Here is a 16,977-nt window from a genome sequence, read left to right as displayed (position 1 = left end):
TACATGAAGTGATGCTAAGTGAAATAAGCAGAACCACAAATACAGTGTACATAATAATAGCAAGAATGTGTGATGATTAACTATGAAAGACTTGATTCTTCTCAGTAATTCGGTATCCAAAGCAATTCCAATGACTTTGGACAGAAAATGCCATCTGCATCCAGAAAAAGAACTGTGGAGACTGAATATCATCAAGACACGCTGAGTTCACTTCTTTTTTTCTGTTGTTTTATCTCTCCCATGTTTTTCCCATTTGCTCTGATTTTTTCTTCCAACATGATTCATAAAACAATGTGTGTTAAAAAATAAATAAATAAAAGATTAAAAAAGATTATTAGCAAGACAATGCCAATACTGAGAAACCTCAAATATGATAAAACAGAAGAGTGTGTCAACAGGGTCTTGCACTGGTTAAATCATTTATTGGTCATTAAATATATTAAGTGCTTTGTGTCACTTATTTTAAAGGGCTTATATAGGTTTTTCCCCCCCTTTTACTTAGTTTATTTATTTTTAATATATATTGCTTTATGAAACTTGCTGGGAGAGAAAAATCAGAGTAAAAGGGAAAAACCATGGGATAGATTAAACACAAACAAACAAAAAAAAACAGAAAACAGAAATGAATAGTTATATGGAATTTTTTAAAACTAAACTGTTTCTTCAGCTTTTTTGGATACCTAAGTGGTGTGGTAGACAGTGTTATAGGGCCTAATCAAAAAAATCTGAGTTCAAATCTGGCATCAGACATTTGCTAGCTATATATCACTAGACAAGTCACTCCACCTGTTTGCCTCAGTTTCCTATTCTGTAAAATGGCCTGGAGAATGAAACAGCAAACAACTCTAGTATCTTTTTTAAGAATACCCCAAATAGGATCACAAAGAGTCTGATATGACTGAAATGATTGAACAACAACTTCCTCCAAAACTGAGTTTCCAGCAGGGTTGAGATAGGTTCCCCCCCTTATATATTATAGGTGAGGTAAAATATAATTAAATTCTTAATTATTTATATTTATATCATATTGTATGTGATTCTATTACATGATAATCATATAATCATAATCCTGTTATATATAAATATATTATATATTATATAGATTCTTAATTAATTGTAATTGTAAGTTTTGAGCCAGAAAGGACCTTAGAGGTCACTTAATGTTCTCATTCTAAAAATAAGGAAATAGAACTTTCTAAATATAGTATGACTAACCCAAGTCACACATATAGCAAGTAGCAGATTTGAGATTCAAACCCAGATCTAGTATCTGCAATTCTACCATACCAACCTAGTCAGGATGAGCTTTGAATATCCTTTAAAGACCTCTCCCCTGGCTTAGAAAATATTATAGTATATGTGTAAGATCCCCACGTATTTTGGGAAAACACATATTCCAATATCAAAGATATTTTTAAATATAGTTCTCTGTGCTTTTTTCAAAGCCCCATTAGAAAATTCTGCTTGTTTAGTCATTTTAGTCTGAATTCGTGAAGATGAATCTTCTTGATTTCAAGCCTATCCACAGTGCCATCCAGCTGGCTAGAAAGAGGTATAACTTCTATTTATCTAGTCTCATCAGGAAAGATTTAGAGTGTATCAAGCAAAGGGCAGCAACAATGAGAGACTACTAACTAAAGCCATAGGTGACTAAGGTGGAAGAAAACTCCAGGATATCATTATTATAATGGTTAACATATTAAAATAGATAGAAAGGTCTCCATGGAGGGCAGAGAGAGATCAGTAAAGGCAAAACTACTTTGAGCAGTCTTCTCAAGTGGTGTGACACATATATAATGAAGCATAGTCTCCTGTTTTAGGAAAAAAAAAACTCATTTAGACTCGCAAAATCCCTTATTTCTTATCACTAATAAAATATATGTAAAATCAGTTTGGATGTAAATGTGAAGCTAATTTTGAAAAACCATGAGCTATACTGTATACCATAAAATGAAATGATTGCTTTATTATACTTTTAACTAAACCAATAAAATTATATTTGAATTAGAAACTGAATAAGGGTGGTACTGTAAGCTGACAACTATTAAGGAACTGTATAACAAATCAAATAGTTAGAATATATAGTTAGGATTCCATGATCTCTGTGACTTAGCTTCACATTGTGATGCATATGTAATTTCAGCAGACTTATTGATATTTCTGTAGAAACAATCCTTGTTCAGAGCAAAGTTTTAGAGATAAGATGATAGTCAGTGAAACCATAGGTGATCTGGGATTCCCAGGTAAGAAAACTCCCTCCACCAACAGGTACTCTGTAATTCATATTCTTAGTGACTTGTCTGAAATAACTTTGTTAGTATTCATACAGTAAATAGTTTTAGAACTAAGGTTTGAATCATAGCAAAAAAAAGTGAAAACAAGGGAAACATTAAAATGTGAAAAACCAAGACGTATATGAGTGAGGGAAGGCATATTATCTGTTGAGGAAAAGGAATAATAGAAGGACTAATTGTGAGAATAAAACTTCATGAAAACCATCTATTGAGCAATGGAGATGCTAAAATCTGTATCCATTGATATAGATCCTTGCAGTACAGTAACTCAATAAACATTAAATAACTACTATGTCCCAGCTAATAGAGGAGCAAAAAGAAGCAAGCAACAGTTGTGATACAAAACAAAATATGGTCTGAAATAATTAATGGGTGAAGATTAGATAGAACTGAGTAAACAGATTTTGGTAACATGAGAAATACTTTTACATAGTGAAAATTCAGTCTTATAGTTGGAAGATTTTATAGAACATAATAATGGAACTTGCGATATTCAAATAGAGTGAAATTTCATGATAACATGATTCCTTAGTGCACAGATATTCAAGTCAAATCATATTCTTTGAAATAAAGCCTAATTAATTTAAATGTTTACTTCTGATCATTAGGTCCTATCAGTCAGCAAGCATTTATTAAATACTTATTGGGTTTCACGAAATATAGCAGACTGTGAGAATATAAAAGAAAGTCAATAACAATCTTTTTGTCACAAGGTTTGGAGCCAAAACCTGAGTTTGAAGGCCAGTTTTGTCACTTTTTTATTGTATGATTCTTAAGCAAAGCCATATGATCTCTCTGAAATGAGGGAGTTGATTGGTCTTCAATACCCTTCTCTATATCTACATAATTCCATTATTTCATATAGCTACACAGATTTTTAAAAATTGAGGATAAGTTTTAAACTAATATCTTCCAGTTGACTCTATTATATGCTCTGAAGGAGGTATTAGATGTGGACCATTCTCAATATATGAAAAACAAAATAGTAAATAGGTACTAACTTCTTGGTTGAAAACATTGTCCATTCTGATATCTTCTAAAATTCTCAAACCAATCTGTATATTGTAACCAATACTCTGAATGCTTTTGTTATTCATTTTTGCAAATCTCTGCTTTGCAAATATAACCCTGAATTTGAAAAGTACAAAGAGCTGTTTCTTGGCAACCAAACTCATTTAGGGCAGATGTGCTTAGCCATCTAAGAAAGGAAAAAAATATATATATTCATTTTCTGGTAGATGAATAACAGCCTTAGCAGCCAATCAAGATTTTTTCATTTACATATGTTGCTGACAATGATTGTTATTGGCCTCTTGGGAAGTAAACAATGGGATTGAGCAATTCTGACAATCTCTAGTTTTTGCTTTTCTCAGAGAAAAGTATGCTTCATACATCATTTGAGGAAATGAGGAAAATAGAGTTTTTGACCATTTTGTGTTTTATTTAAAACTTTGAGAATGTATGAATTGATAAATAGTGTTTTGTTCTGCTACCACTGGAAAAAAAATAAGTAAAGAATCATTACATATTGTGTGTTGTATGTGATCAGAGACAGCCCAATTTCAGGGTGTAAAAAAAAATATCAAAGAAAGTCAATCAGGCACTTACTAATAACACTGTTAAATGCTTAGGATAACTTAGATATTTTGGCATGAATTCAGATACTCTGTGGATCAGATCATGCCCCACTTAAAGAAAAAAAAAAACATATAGACTAAACTTCAAAATAATTAAATTTGTGAAGTCTTCCAACAAAAACATTATAAAGAAGTTTGGAAAAGTTTTTGTTAGTAGTCAAAAAATGAGAACTTACTTGATTATTAGTATATTGTAATCAGAACACGATGCAATCTTTGTTAAAAAAAAAAAGATACATTATATTTGGTGTGAAATAGTCAAAAGAGCTTGAATTTAAAGTAAGATGATTGGTCAGTGAATGCTGTGTAATCTTGGGCAAGTCAACAGAACTCTATGAATCTATTCCTATATATATAAAATAGAGATATTTATTTTTATACTATTGTCATAAAGTTGTTTTGATGAAATCTTTTTTTTAACACAGTAGTACCATATAGAAGTATATTGTGGATGTTATTATTCCACACTTTAAAACAAAACTGTTTCTTCTGAATATTTTGATTACTTATTTCCCACTCAAATTGCAATTCTTTAGCTTGATTTTAAAATAAGAATTAAACCAAATGATAAGTAGGTCTAAAGTAAAAATGTTCAGAAATAAAATGTACAGAATAGAACCTATGCTAATATTATTAAATAGTAAAACTGGCAGAGATTATTAAAGTTAGCCAGTTTAACACTTTCACTTGACTGAGAACTATATTTTCTAATAATATGGATATTAGTCTATCTAAAAAAGGAATATTTAAAAATTACATGGATATTTAGTTTGACAGTGAAACTTTATTAGGGCAAAATCTTATCATTTCTGTCAACTAGGTATGAAATATGTAAGAAATGTGAAAGGGCAAGGTGAACCAATCAAAGACAAATATTTATTAGGCACCTAGTACGTGATATGTTCTCTACTAGGTGTCAGGAATATATAAATAAAAATAAAATAATCTCTTCATTTCAGAACCTTATGTTCTAACAAGAGAACAATGTATATATGTAGAAATTCATATAAAATATAAACAAAATAAATGAGAGTTAGCTTTGGAGGGGAGGTACTTAATAGCTGAGGGATAGAGCAGATCAGAAAAGGTCTCTTAATAGGGGGTTGTATTCTAGTTGGCTTTGTAAAGTAAAGATACTAAAAGTGGCAGGTCCAACTGGCCTCATGAGGTAGTGAGTAGCTTCTTCCTCACTGAAAGTCTTCAAGTTGAGGTTGTTAGATATTCCAGAGTGGGTAATTCTTTTTGAGTATAAGTTGGACTGATTGGCTGCTAATGTCTATTTCAATTTTCAAATGCTGTGATTCTATATAGCTAAATACAAAAGGGGAATGAATCTCAGGAACAAAGAGAAGAGAAAGGACCATACTCAATAACTAGATGAATAAAAGCCAAAGGATAGAGAGCAAATTTACTCAAGTAACCGGAATGATAGCAATTCATTTAGCTCTTAAAGGGATAAACTTAATATGGGCCAATTTTTTTTTTTCTTGGCAGAAAGCAAAATAAAAAGGTATTAATCAGGAAGCTATGTGGCTGGGACTATCCAATCATAGGAATAGCATGGAGGCAACTTTGTACTTGGTACTTGGAGGCAACAGTAAAAATTATGAAGGGAAAATGAAGAATACTGAATAGATGAGAACTCTCTGCTCAGAGGTTAGATTCCAATTACAGCTGTGTTCCTGATTGAAAAGCTTCCTAGCAGAATATCCAAGTCCAGTTGCTGGAAAAAAAAAAGGAACACATAGTGATTGCCTCTGCTTTCACAACCTGAAAGCTAGAAGCTATGCTGAAGCTAACACCTTGTGAATCTATGGAAAGAAATAAACACATTTTGGAAATGGGAAAGAAGAATTGCTAACCCAGAGTAAATCAAAAAGTCACCTTAAATACAAAGAAGCAATATAAGAAGCAATATATTCAGTCTTCTTTCTGGCCCAAGATCTGGTCATGTCATGTTCAAATGACATTAAAAGCAGTGCATGTGAATATAGTTTCAATGAAGAATTATTTGATTTTTCTTTCCCAGCACAAATTCTCCTTTGTGTATTCCACATTCCTACTTGCATCCCCGCCTGCTGAAGATGGTGAAAATAAAGACAGGAGAAGTGATGATGATGGTGGTGAAATCAGTTATGAAACCATCTCTGACAATGAAGATGAATAGCATAAGAATGCTGTTGATATGCAAGACAATTTTAAGTTCCAGGATAAGTATGTTGAAGTAACTGATGATTATAATGCTAATCATTATAATGGTGGCAGCCAAGATGACAACACCAAAGAAGCAATTTATGGTTATGGCCAAGATGACAAAGGCAATTACACTTAAAGTGACATCCATTAAGATGATACAAAGGCAATGATTGTATTGACAGCCATAATGATGATAACAAAAATCCCAATGATTATGATAGAAATACTGATAGCAAAATCCATGTCACCTACAATGTGTTGGGGACAGGACTGATCACAATGGTAAAGAAAAATATGGAAATGGTTACTGACTTTTTGATAAAAGGAATAATGATAGGAACAGTAATGAAGATAAAGACCATAATTGCAGAAATGGTGATAGCTATAATGATGATGACACAAAAAGCTGGAGGATAACAACAACTATTCTGGCTGACAATCTAAATAGTAGTGATGGCTAGGGGTAATGATGATGCTATTATCAATTGTGAGAAACCAACTGAAAATATAGCAATACTAATATCAGTGATAGTGATAATAATGCTATAATATCACTAGCAATAGGGATATCCATGGTGAGGACACTGTCAATAATGACAACAATGGATTAGGTGTGAAATAGACATAAACCTGGAGTACACTTAGGGAAATAGTGTATTCCCTAAGAAGCAATAAGATAACATTTGTCTTTCACTCTTTAGATAATCTTCTTTTTTTTTTTTTTAATTTTATTTTATTTAATAATAACTTTGTATTGACAGAATCCATGCCAGGATAATTTTTACACGACATTATCCCTTGCAATCACTTATGTTTCGTTTTTTCCCCTCCCTCCCTCCTCCCCCCCCCCCCCCAGGATGGCAAGCAGTCCTATATATGTTAAATATGTTGCAGTATATCCTAGATACAATACATATTTGCAGAACCGAACAGTTCTCTTGTTGCACAGGGAGAATTGGATTCAGAAGGTAAAAATAACTCGGGAAGAAAATCAAAAATGCAAATAATTCACATTCATTTCCCAGTATTCCTTCTTTGGGTGTAGCTGTTTCTGTCCATCATTTCTCCAATGAAACTCAGTTAAGTCTCTTTGTCAGAGAAATCCACTTCCATCAGAATACATCCTCATACAATATCGTTGTCGAAGTGTATAATGATCTCCTGGTTCTGCTCATCTCACTTAGCATCAGTCCATGTAGGTCTCTCCAAGCCTCTCTGTATTCATCCTGCTGGTCATTCCTTACAGAGCAATAATATTCCATAACATTCATATACCACAATTTACCCAGCCATTCTCCAATTGATGGGCATCCATTCATTTTCCAGTTTCTAGCCACTACAAACAGGGCTGCTACAAACATTTTGGCACATACAGGTCCCCTTCCCTTTTTTAGTATCTCTTTGGGGTATAAGCCCAATAGAAACACTGCTGGATCAAAGGGTATGCACAGTTTGATAACTTTTTGGGCATAATTCCAGATCGCTCTCCAGAATGGCTGGATTCGTTCACAACTCCACCAACAATGCATCAGTGTCCCCGTTTTCCCGCATCCCCTCCAACATTCATCATTATTTTTTCCTGTCATCTTAGCCAATCTGACAGGTGTGTAGTGATATCTCAGAGTTGTCTTAATTTGCATTTCTCTGATCAATAGTGATTTGGAACACTCTTTCATGTGAGTGGTAATAGTTTCAATTTCTTCATCTGAAAATTGTCTGTTCATATCCTTTGACCATTTATCAATTGGAGAATGGCTTGATTTTTTATAAATTTGAGTCAGTTCTCTATATATTTTGGAAATGAGGCCTTTATCAGAACCTTTAATTGTAAAGATGTTTTCCCAGTTTGTTACTTCCCTACTAATCTTGTTTGCATTCGTTCTGTTTGTACAAAGGCTTTTTAATTTGATATAATCAAAATTTTCTATTTTGTGATTGGTAATGGTCTCTAGTTCATCTTTGGTCACAAATTTCTTTCTCCTCCACAAGTCTGAGAGATAAACTATCCTATGTTCCTCTAATTTATTTATAATCTCGTTCTTTATGCCTAGGTCATGGACCCTCTCTTTAGATAATCTTCTAATGATAGTCACTTTTGTCCCCTAGTTTTTTGGTATTACTTGAAAAAAGGCTGTTAAGGTATTTTTTGGTCTTAAGCATATATTGCTATCTTCAACTTCTTTGGGAGCCATAGCCTAATTAAAGTCATTGATCCAATTTTATTTGGCAATAAAACACTAATAGGAAGAACAACCACAAAACCATCAAAGTGGATATTGCAAAATGATAAACAAAAATACTACAAAGAAAAGAGAAGACATTGTACCCCAATCCTATGAAAAGATGGGAGGACCATGATTAGAGCACATTCCATGTTTTACAGGTTTTCCCAAAAAACTGATATTGCTGATTTTTAAAATTTTTCCATTTTTTCCCTCTCTACTATTTGTTGAATTGCATGATTGTCTTGCAGAGGAGTGAGGAGAAATATTGGAAACTTTAAAAGCAAAAAAGAACAAACAAGATATCAATAAAAAATTATTTTAAAAAACAGCAATCGAATAGACAATGAGTTTAATTTGCCTAGGGCAGTGCTATCAGCTCAAAAAGGAAATTAAATATGTTATCCATAATAGTAGAATAAGTATATAGTTTATCATTGATCCACCATTGAATTTTGTCACTAATTATCCTAATTCAGCCTGAAAATTAAGCAGATGTTTGAATCTAATACAAGTTTTGATGCCCTGCATAGATGGAAAATTAATGTGTTTCTGCCAGGTTTCCCTTGAGAACGAACATTCAGTAGTCCTTTATCATTAAGAAAAACCCCAAATTCACAAATTCGCAGTTTATGAGAAAAGACAAATTCTGTGAAGGTTTTCTGACAATTCAGTTCAGTTTCCTACAATCTTTTATACCATATTGGTGCCATTGTAAGTTTGCTTCTTACTCACGTGGGAGAGAGGCAATTATATGCCTATCAGAAAAAAAGAGGGTAGACCTTAGAAAGGCGAACTTTCATATTGTGCTATAATTATAAAGAAAAACAAAAGAAATATAGTGAATTCTGTAATAGAAACATCAGATAATAGTATCAGCTACTTTGGTGAAACGATATAGGAGAGCAAAAGCATTTTATATTATTTCATGTAAAAATCACACTGAAAAAATGTTTCAGAGGCTTTCAATACTTCACATATTTTGCTGTAAAGCTCACAGAGTTCTGGCCAATCTATCTTTTGTAGATGGTCATTTTATGGGAAAGAAATAATTTATCAAAGCTTAAAGGTATTTGTTAACTTTCTATAATCATTCCTATTAAATGAGCTCCATCATAATCTCTTAATTCATTTCTTAAAGTATTGTTTAGATTACTTCCTGCTAAATTAGGAACTTTTTCAATGAAGATACTAATGTATAATTTGTTTCCACAAAATACTAACTGTACATACAATCATTGCATGTTTAGATTCAAAATTTGTTGAGATTTGGGGTCCCAAGTGATCAAGCAAAAAACCTGAAAAGTCAAAGGGCAAGTAATATTAATATAGGACAGTTCAACAAAGGAAAACTGCAGAAGGAAATCAGAAACTTCTATATACAATAGTCACATTAACTAGGCTTGTAAGGCAAAGGAAGTTTTGACTAGATAAATTTGTGAAGCTCTTTTTTAATTGACTAAACAAAGCAATAGAATTGTCATCATTTTCCTAAGGGACTTCAATATGTAAGATCCACTGTAATACGTTAAAGAGATGGAGAGAAACGAAAACTGTATTTGGACCACATTTCTCCTGCCATGAACAACATTACTGGCATTCAGCATTGTCAAGCTCTTTGCCATTATTACATAGAAACTGGTTATAGATTTGCACCTGCCATACTAATGACAATCAATGTAAAAATATGGCTCAATTTGCTGAATTTTTATTTGAAGCTAATGTTTTAGGAATGTACACATATTGTTATTTTAAAATTTCTATAGTAAAGTCACTTTTTATAAGCATTTTGTCTACTGTTCAGTCATTTTCATTCATGCCCAACTTTTTGTGATTCCATTTGGGGTTTTCTTGGTTAAAAAAAAATGCTAAAATAAAGGTTTGGTCATGTATACTTATTTTGTATTTAATTTATACTTTAATATATTTATTATGTATTGGTCATCCTGCCATCTAGGAGAGTGGGGAGGGGAAGGAGGGGAAAAATTGGAACAAAAGGTTTGGCAATTGTCAATGCTGTAAAATTACCCATGCATATAACTTGTAAATAAAAAACTATTAAAAATTAAAATAAATAAATAAATAAAATCACACAGCAAAAAAAAAAAAAATAATAATAATAATAAAATGCTAGAGTGGTCTGCCTTTGCCTTCTTCAGCCAATTTCAAAGATGAAGAAATTGGAGGCAAATTGAGTTACATACATGTACAAATTGAGTACATACATATATAGTAATTATCTGAAATTGGGTTAGAACTCAGATCTTACTGATTCAAGGGCTTATGTCTATCTACGGCAGCATCTAGCTGCTCTTTTTCTAAGCTTAATAAAGTTTAATTTTTAAAAATAAGAATATTTAAAATAGGAGAATATATTGAGTAAGGCTACATTAAAAACTCAGAGTAGAATATATGAAAATTTGTTACCACATAAGAGACAGAGAAATGTTATTTACGGTTAAAAGCAATTTCCCTTGTAGAGAACAGTCTTTTTAGAAAGCAGCAAACATTGTTTTAAAGAATTTATTTTTTCTGATACTATTTAAAGTTGTTTCTATAGGAAAAGATATTTTCTCAATTTTTAGCTTGCTAATCTACCAGAACAATTTGAACTTTAAATTTGAAAAAAAAGTAATATTTTTATTTCTTCCATATGATTGTGTATGTATTTCATTTGGTGACTAATGATAAAGATAATTAATAAAGTTTGTCACCAATCACCTAGCATCTGAATTTTCACCTTGAGTATACCATTTAGAATCTATTATTGCTTCTGTGCTTATTTCAGAAGTGTTTAACTTAATGGCCCCTAATCAACAATGTTTCTGTTTGTGAAAAGTAAAGAACATACTTCCAGTTTTCTCTATTGTGTTGTGTTCTTTCCAAATCCAATCACAGCAATGGTTCTATTCATTTGCTTTCTTATTCTGATTTCAAAGCAAAAATGGCCCAGATTTTATCTCTGTAATAACTTTTCCTTGTGACTTGTCCTTCCCATTCAAACTAATGAAGAAGGGATTTTTGCTCTTCCTAGCCTTTATCCCTCACAACAATTAATTCTCAAATGCACTTATTCATAGTCGTTAAACCCCCCTGGTACCTAGTTTCCTGCTGAGCAGCTAATCTGATGGAAGTAAACGTCATTTCCAAGAGCTAAGAGTGAAAAGCAAGTAGTGCATCTGTAACTCTCCCCTATTCACCTCCAGGCAACCATTAAATAGTGTCCTACACTCGGTCTTAGAATCAAGAAGGAGATTGGATGAAACAATTTTTTAACCCAGGAAGATTGGCAGGAGTGGGTCCTTCTTATTCAGGTAAGAGGGGGATATAGTTCAGAATAGGAAGCTTCCCAGTGAGCTGGCAGCAAGCCCCAGTGCAGCAGACCAGCAGATCTTGAACCCCACTGTGGTGTGGTGGATTAGGTGACAACCAACACCAGGATCCCTCCTACTTGTCTTAATGTAGCCAGAAGAGCCAGGGGATTCCAGGTCTGGGGACCACTGAGCTTTGGTTGTAGCCCCAGGAAAACAGTCATTCTCAAACAGCAAGACCTCCAGTGCTTCATCCCAGTCCTGGCCAAACAGGTAGAAGCCCATCCTATGGTACCTAAGCAAATAAGCGATGGCCAGCAGAATCCCACCAAGCTTTAGCATAGTCCCAGCCTTCAGAGGCTGACCACCATGCCCCAGAAAAACTCATTACATCCACTAGGCTTCAGCAAACACCAGACACCAGCACTAGGCTTGCGGTTCAGCATCAGGTAAGCTGCCAAAGCCCTACAGCCTTCAACAGTACTCCCCTACAGCCTTCAACAGTACTCCACTTCACCCTCTCAGTGCAACACCAGACACAATGGTCCCAATGAGTCTCAGGGCAACATCAAAGCAGCATCAGGTAAATAGCCAGTGCCTGAAGCCACTGGCACAAGAAGCCTGGGAGCTTTCATTCTGGGAGCAAAATTCAAAATTGAAAGAAAGTAAAAATGCCAAAAACAACAACAACAAACAAAAAAGTCTTTCACAAACTCCTGAGCAAAAAAACCACCAAAAAGTGGGCAAGTAGAAACTAATGATTGTATGAGACATCAAGAATACATCAAATTAAAAAGAATGAAAAAATAGAAGAAAATATAAAATATTTTTTTCATGGGAAAAATAACCTGGACAAGTCAATTAATTTAGATGAAATAGAATTAATGACCTTTTTCCCCCTTGATACATTATGCTTAATGTTTCTGAGTAAGTGATTCTTAGTTGTAGTCCTAGATCCTATGCCTTCTGGAATATCATATTCCATGACTTCTAATTCTTTAAGGTTGTAGCTGGCAAGTCTTGTGCATTCCTTATCATGACTCCCTGATATTTGAATTGTTACTTTCTAGCCATTCATAGTACTTTTTTCCCTTGATACAATAGTTCTGAAATTTGACTATAATATTACTTGGAGTTTTTATTTTTGGATATCAGTCCTCAGGGGATTGGTGAGTTATTTCAGTGCCTATTTTGCCCCTTGGCTCCAGGACATTAAAGCAGTTTTTCTTAATAATTTTTTGAAAGATGCTGTTCAAGTCCTCCTTTTTTTTTTTTCTTTTTTCCCCCCTAAGGCAATTAAGATTAAATGACTTGCCTAGGGTCACATACCTAAGAAGTGTTAAGTATCACAGATCAAATTTGAACTCAGGTCCTCCTGACTTCAGGGGTGGTGCTCTATCCACTACATCACCTAACTGCCCCAAATCCTCCTTCTGATTGTGACTTTGAGGCAGTCAGATGATTCTGATATTGTATCTCCTGGGTTGATTTTCCAGGTCAGTTATTTCTGACCTCCAGTGTAAAGACCCAAAATAAGCATGGACAGGTAAAAAGAGGAAAAACATAAAGAGTTAATAGAGCCAAACAGTTTATATACCTATATGGGAAGATGATATTTGTAATTTTATAAATTGTATCACTAATAGTACAGCTAGAAGGAATAAACATAGATAGTACAAGTATAAGGTGAATTTGATGGAAAAAAAACATTTAAAATATTAAAGGATAAGAAAGAGAAGTACAATGGGCAGAGAGAGAAAGAAGAGGTAAAATGGTACAAATTATTTCACATGAAGAGATGCAAAAGACCTATTACAATGAAGAGGAAGATAGAATGCTGAGCAATGAACTTGAATCTTTCTCTTAGTATTGGCTCAAAGAGAGAAGGATATACACAATAAGTTGAATATAGAAATCTATCTTACCCAATGGGGAAGTAAGAGAAGAAGACATTAAGTAAAAGAGGAAAGTGGGGATTGACAGAAGGGAGGGTAGATCAAGGAGGTGGCAGTCAGAAGCAAAACACTGGTGAGGAGGAAAAGAGGGAAAAGAAAGGGAGGATAAACAGAAGGAAGAAAAAGATGGAGGGAAATACATAGGTAGTAATCAAAACTGTGAATGTGAATGAGATGAACTCTCCTCTAAAACAGAAATATGCATCGAGTGGATCAAAAACCAGGATCCTACAATGTGTTGTTTACATGAAACACACTTGAAGCAGAGAAACACACAGGGTAAAAGGTAAGAGGCTGGAGCACAATCTATTATGCTTCAGCTGCTGCAAAAAAAAGCAGGGGTAGTTATCCAATTTGAGACAAAGTAAAATCAAAAATAGACTTAATTAAAAGAGATAAGAAAGGAAACTATATCTTGCTGAAAGATACCATAGAAAATGATAACATCCACATTCTTAAAGGGTGACAGCATAATTAATTAAATCAGAGGAGCAAGGAATAGTCTACCTGTCAGATCTATGGAGAAGGGAAAAATTAATGATCAAACAAGAGATAGAGAGTATTAAGAAATGCAAAACATATAATTGTGATTATATTAAATTAAAAAGTTTTTGTACAAACAAAACTAATTCAGCAAGATTAAAAGGAAAACAAAAAGCTGAGAAACAATATTAACAGCAAATGTCTCTGACAAAAGTCTCATTTCTCAAATACATAAAGAAATGAGTCAGATTTATAAGAATACAAACTATTCCTTAAGTGATAAATGGTCAAAGGATATGAACAAGTAGTTTTCAGAAGAAGAAAGGAAAGCTATCTATAGGCATATGAAGAAGTGCTCTTTTGATTAAAGAAATGTAAATTAAAATAACTCTGAAGCATCACTATCATATTAACTTATATGACACATAAAAAAGTGATAAATTTTGGAGAGGATATAGTTTGGGACACTAATAGTTGTTGGTGGAGTTGGGACCTGACAACCATTTAGAAGAGCAATTTGCACTATGCCAACAAGGCAACTAAACTATGTATAACTTTTGATCTAGTAATACCATTGCTTGATCTATATCCCAAAGGGATCATTAAGGAAAAAAAAAAGAAAAAAGAATCTACAGGTGCAAAACTATTTATTGCTGTCTTTTTTGTGGTAGCAAGATATGAGAAAATAAGGGGATACTCATCAGTTGGTAAATGGCTGAACAAGCTATGGTATATGAATATAATGAAATACTATTGTGCAATAAGAAATGATAAATAGGTTTCATCTGGAAAGACTTGTATAAATTGATATGAAGGAAATTGAGCAGAACTAAGAAAACATTGTACATGAAATCAGCAACATTGGGTGATGACCAACTATGAATGACCCAATCCTTCTTAGCAACACAATAAGCCAAAACAAGTACAAAGAACTAAAAAGGAAAATGTTATACATATCTAGATTAAAACACTGATGGACTCTCAATCCAAATCAAAGCATTTTTTTCCCACTTCATTGTTTTGCATAGTTTTATTTTTTTTCATGACCTGCTTCATCACTCACAATTGTTACTAATGTGGAAATATATTTTACTTGATAAAACATATAAACTATATTAAATTGCCTACCCTCTTTGGAAGAAGGGAGGCAAAGGAAGGAAGGAGAAAAATTCAGAACTCAAAATCTTGTAAAAATGAATGTTGAAAATTTTCTTGACTTGTAACTGGACAATAAGCAAAATATTATTTATAAAAAAGGAAGTGGATGTCATTTCTACATTAAGTTGATTTTCTTTGGGAAAAATAAAATGGATAAAAATGGATAAACTGAAATTAAATTTCTACAAGACAATAAAATTACTCTCCATAGCCCACAATAGTGTTTGTGACTCACAAACTAATCTAAAGTATCACTTAATCTTTCCTTTTATCTTTCCATTTAAGTATGTATTTCTATTCAGTGAGTATAATACTAGGATATACCTAAAAAGATAGCCTTCTAGTGTTATATTCACTTTCATCTCCTGGACAACTTGGGGATTGAGGGATCTGAGTCTAGGAAGACTGTGTCTACTGCTGAGACACAGCCCTGGGCAAGAAGGAATCAGCATACCTGGTGAATATAAAAGCAATGGGGCAGGAATGATGCTGGTGGTGGGCACTTACCTGAATGGGGAGATTTTGGTTTGGCCTCTAGGTCAGAGGGGAGAGAGTTGAAGTGAAGTCAGAGATACCATCTCCTTTACCCCAGGATAAGAGTATAACACTAATAGTTCTCATTAAAATAACAATAACAATAATAATAATAATAGGCAAAGAAGAAAAAAACTCAACCACAAACCTGTGTTCATCTTCAGAGGAGTACAATGAAGTAAAAAAAGCTTCTGTCCCAAAGAGTAACATTAAATGGCTAACAGACTGGAATTATTTATAGAAGAATTAAAAAAAGACCTCAAAAATCAAATGAAAGAAATTGGGGAAAAATTAAAAAAAAAAAATCCAAGAAAAACCAAGATCATGAAAATAAATTAACCAACTAGAAAAGAAGTTATAGTTTTAAAGAAGAAAATAATTCTTTAAAAATTAGAATTGGACAAGGGGAAACCAGTGAAGCTATAAGAGAACAAGAAATAATAAAACAACAAAAAGAATGAACAAATAGAGAAGGTGAAACAGCTTAAAAGAAAAATAACAGATCTGACAAACACATCAAGAAGAGAAAATATAAGAATAATTGGACTACCTGAAAGTTGTGACCAAAAAAAAAAAAAAAAACCCAAAACCAAAACCAAAAACAAACCAATGAACAAAAAACTACCTTGACACAATAATGCAAAAAAAATCAAAGAAAATTGACCAGGAATAATAATACATTTGAGGAAAGTAGAAATAGAAAAAAAAAAAAAATCCAACAATCACCAACTCCATGGAAAACACATAAGAATATTATTGCCAAATTTTGAAACCTCCACATCAAATGGAAAATTCTACAAGAAACAAATGAACAAAAACCAATTCAAACAAGCTGGAGCTACAATTCAACTTGTACAGGATTTATCAGCAGCTGCAATAGAAGACTGCAGATCCTGGAATAATATCTACTAACAATTAAAAGAACTACGCCTGTGCCCAAAAACATCATATCCAGCAAAACCATATTTGATGAAAAAAATGGACATTTAGCAAACTTATAGATTTTCAGAACTTTGTCTCAACTAAACCTTAACTTAATAGAAAATTTAACATGTAAGAGCCAGCATCAAAGATTTCAAGGGTCTCAGTGAGGAAAACTTATTTATGGTTTTTACATGGAAATGTTTAGCATATATTTGAAATTGACCTCAGTTATTGGGTGGCTCAAAAGAAAGATTGGGGCAGAA

At 33.1% G+C, this 16,977-nt stretch overlaps 1 protein-coding gene and 1 long non-coding RNA gene across 2 annotated transcripts in view; one reads left to right on the top strand and one right to left on the bottom strand.

Moving 5' to 3' along the window:
* Nucleotides 1-16,977, bottom strand: part of CNTN5 (contactin 5) — an 853,760-nt gene that overhangs the window by 424,690 nt on the left and 412,093 nt on the right. The window lies entirely within an intron of this gene.
* LOC127554908 (uncharacterized) lies at nucleotides 2,175-5,920 on the top strand. The gene is made up of 2 exons (XR_007952106.1): nucleotides 2,175-2,243; nucleotides 5,426-5,920. It is a non-coding gene; the product is annotated as an uncharacterized LOC127554908 (long non-coding RNA).

Source organism: Antechinus flavipes, chromosome 3, assembly GCF_016432865.1.
Source record: "Antechinus flavipes isolate AdamAnt ecotype Samford, QLD, Australia chromosome 3, AdamAnt_v2, whole genome shotgun sequence".
In the NCBI taxonomy this organism is placed as follows: Eukaryota; Metazoa; Chordata; class Mammalia; order Dasyuromorphia; family Dasyuridae; genus Antechinus; species Antechinus flavipes.
This window is presented reverse-complemented; position numbering and strand designations above follow the sequence as displayed.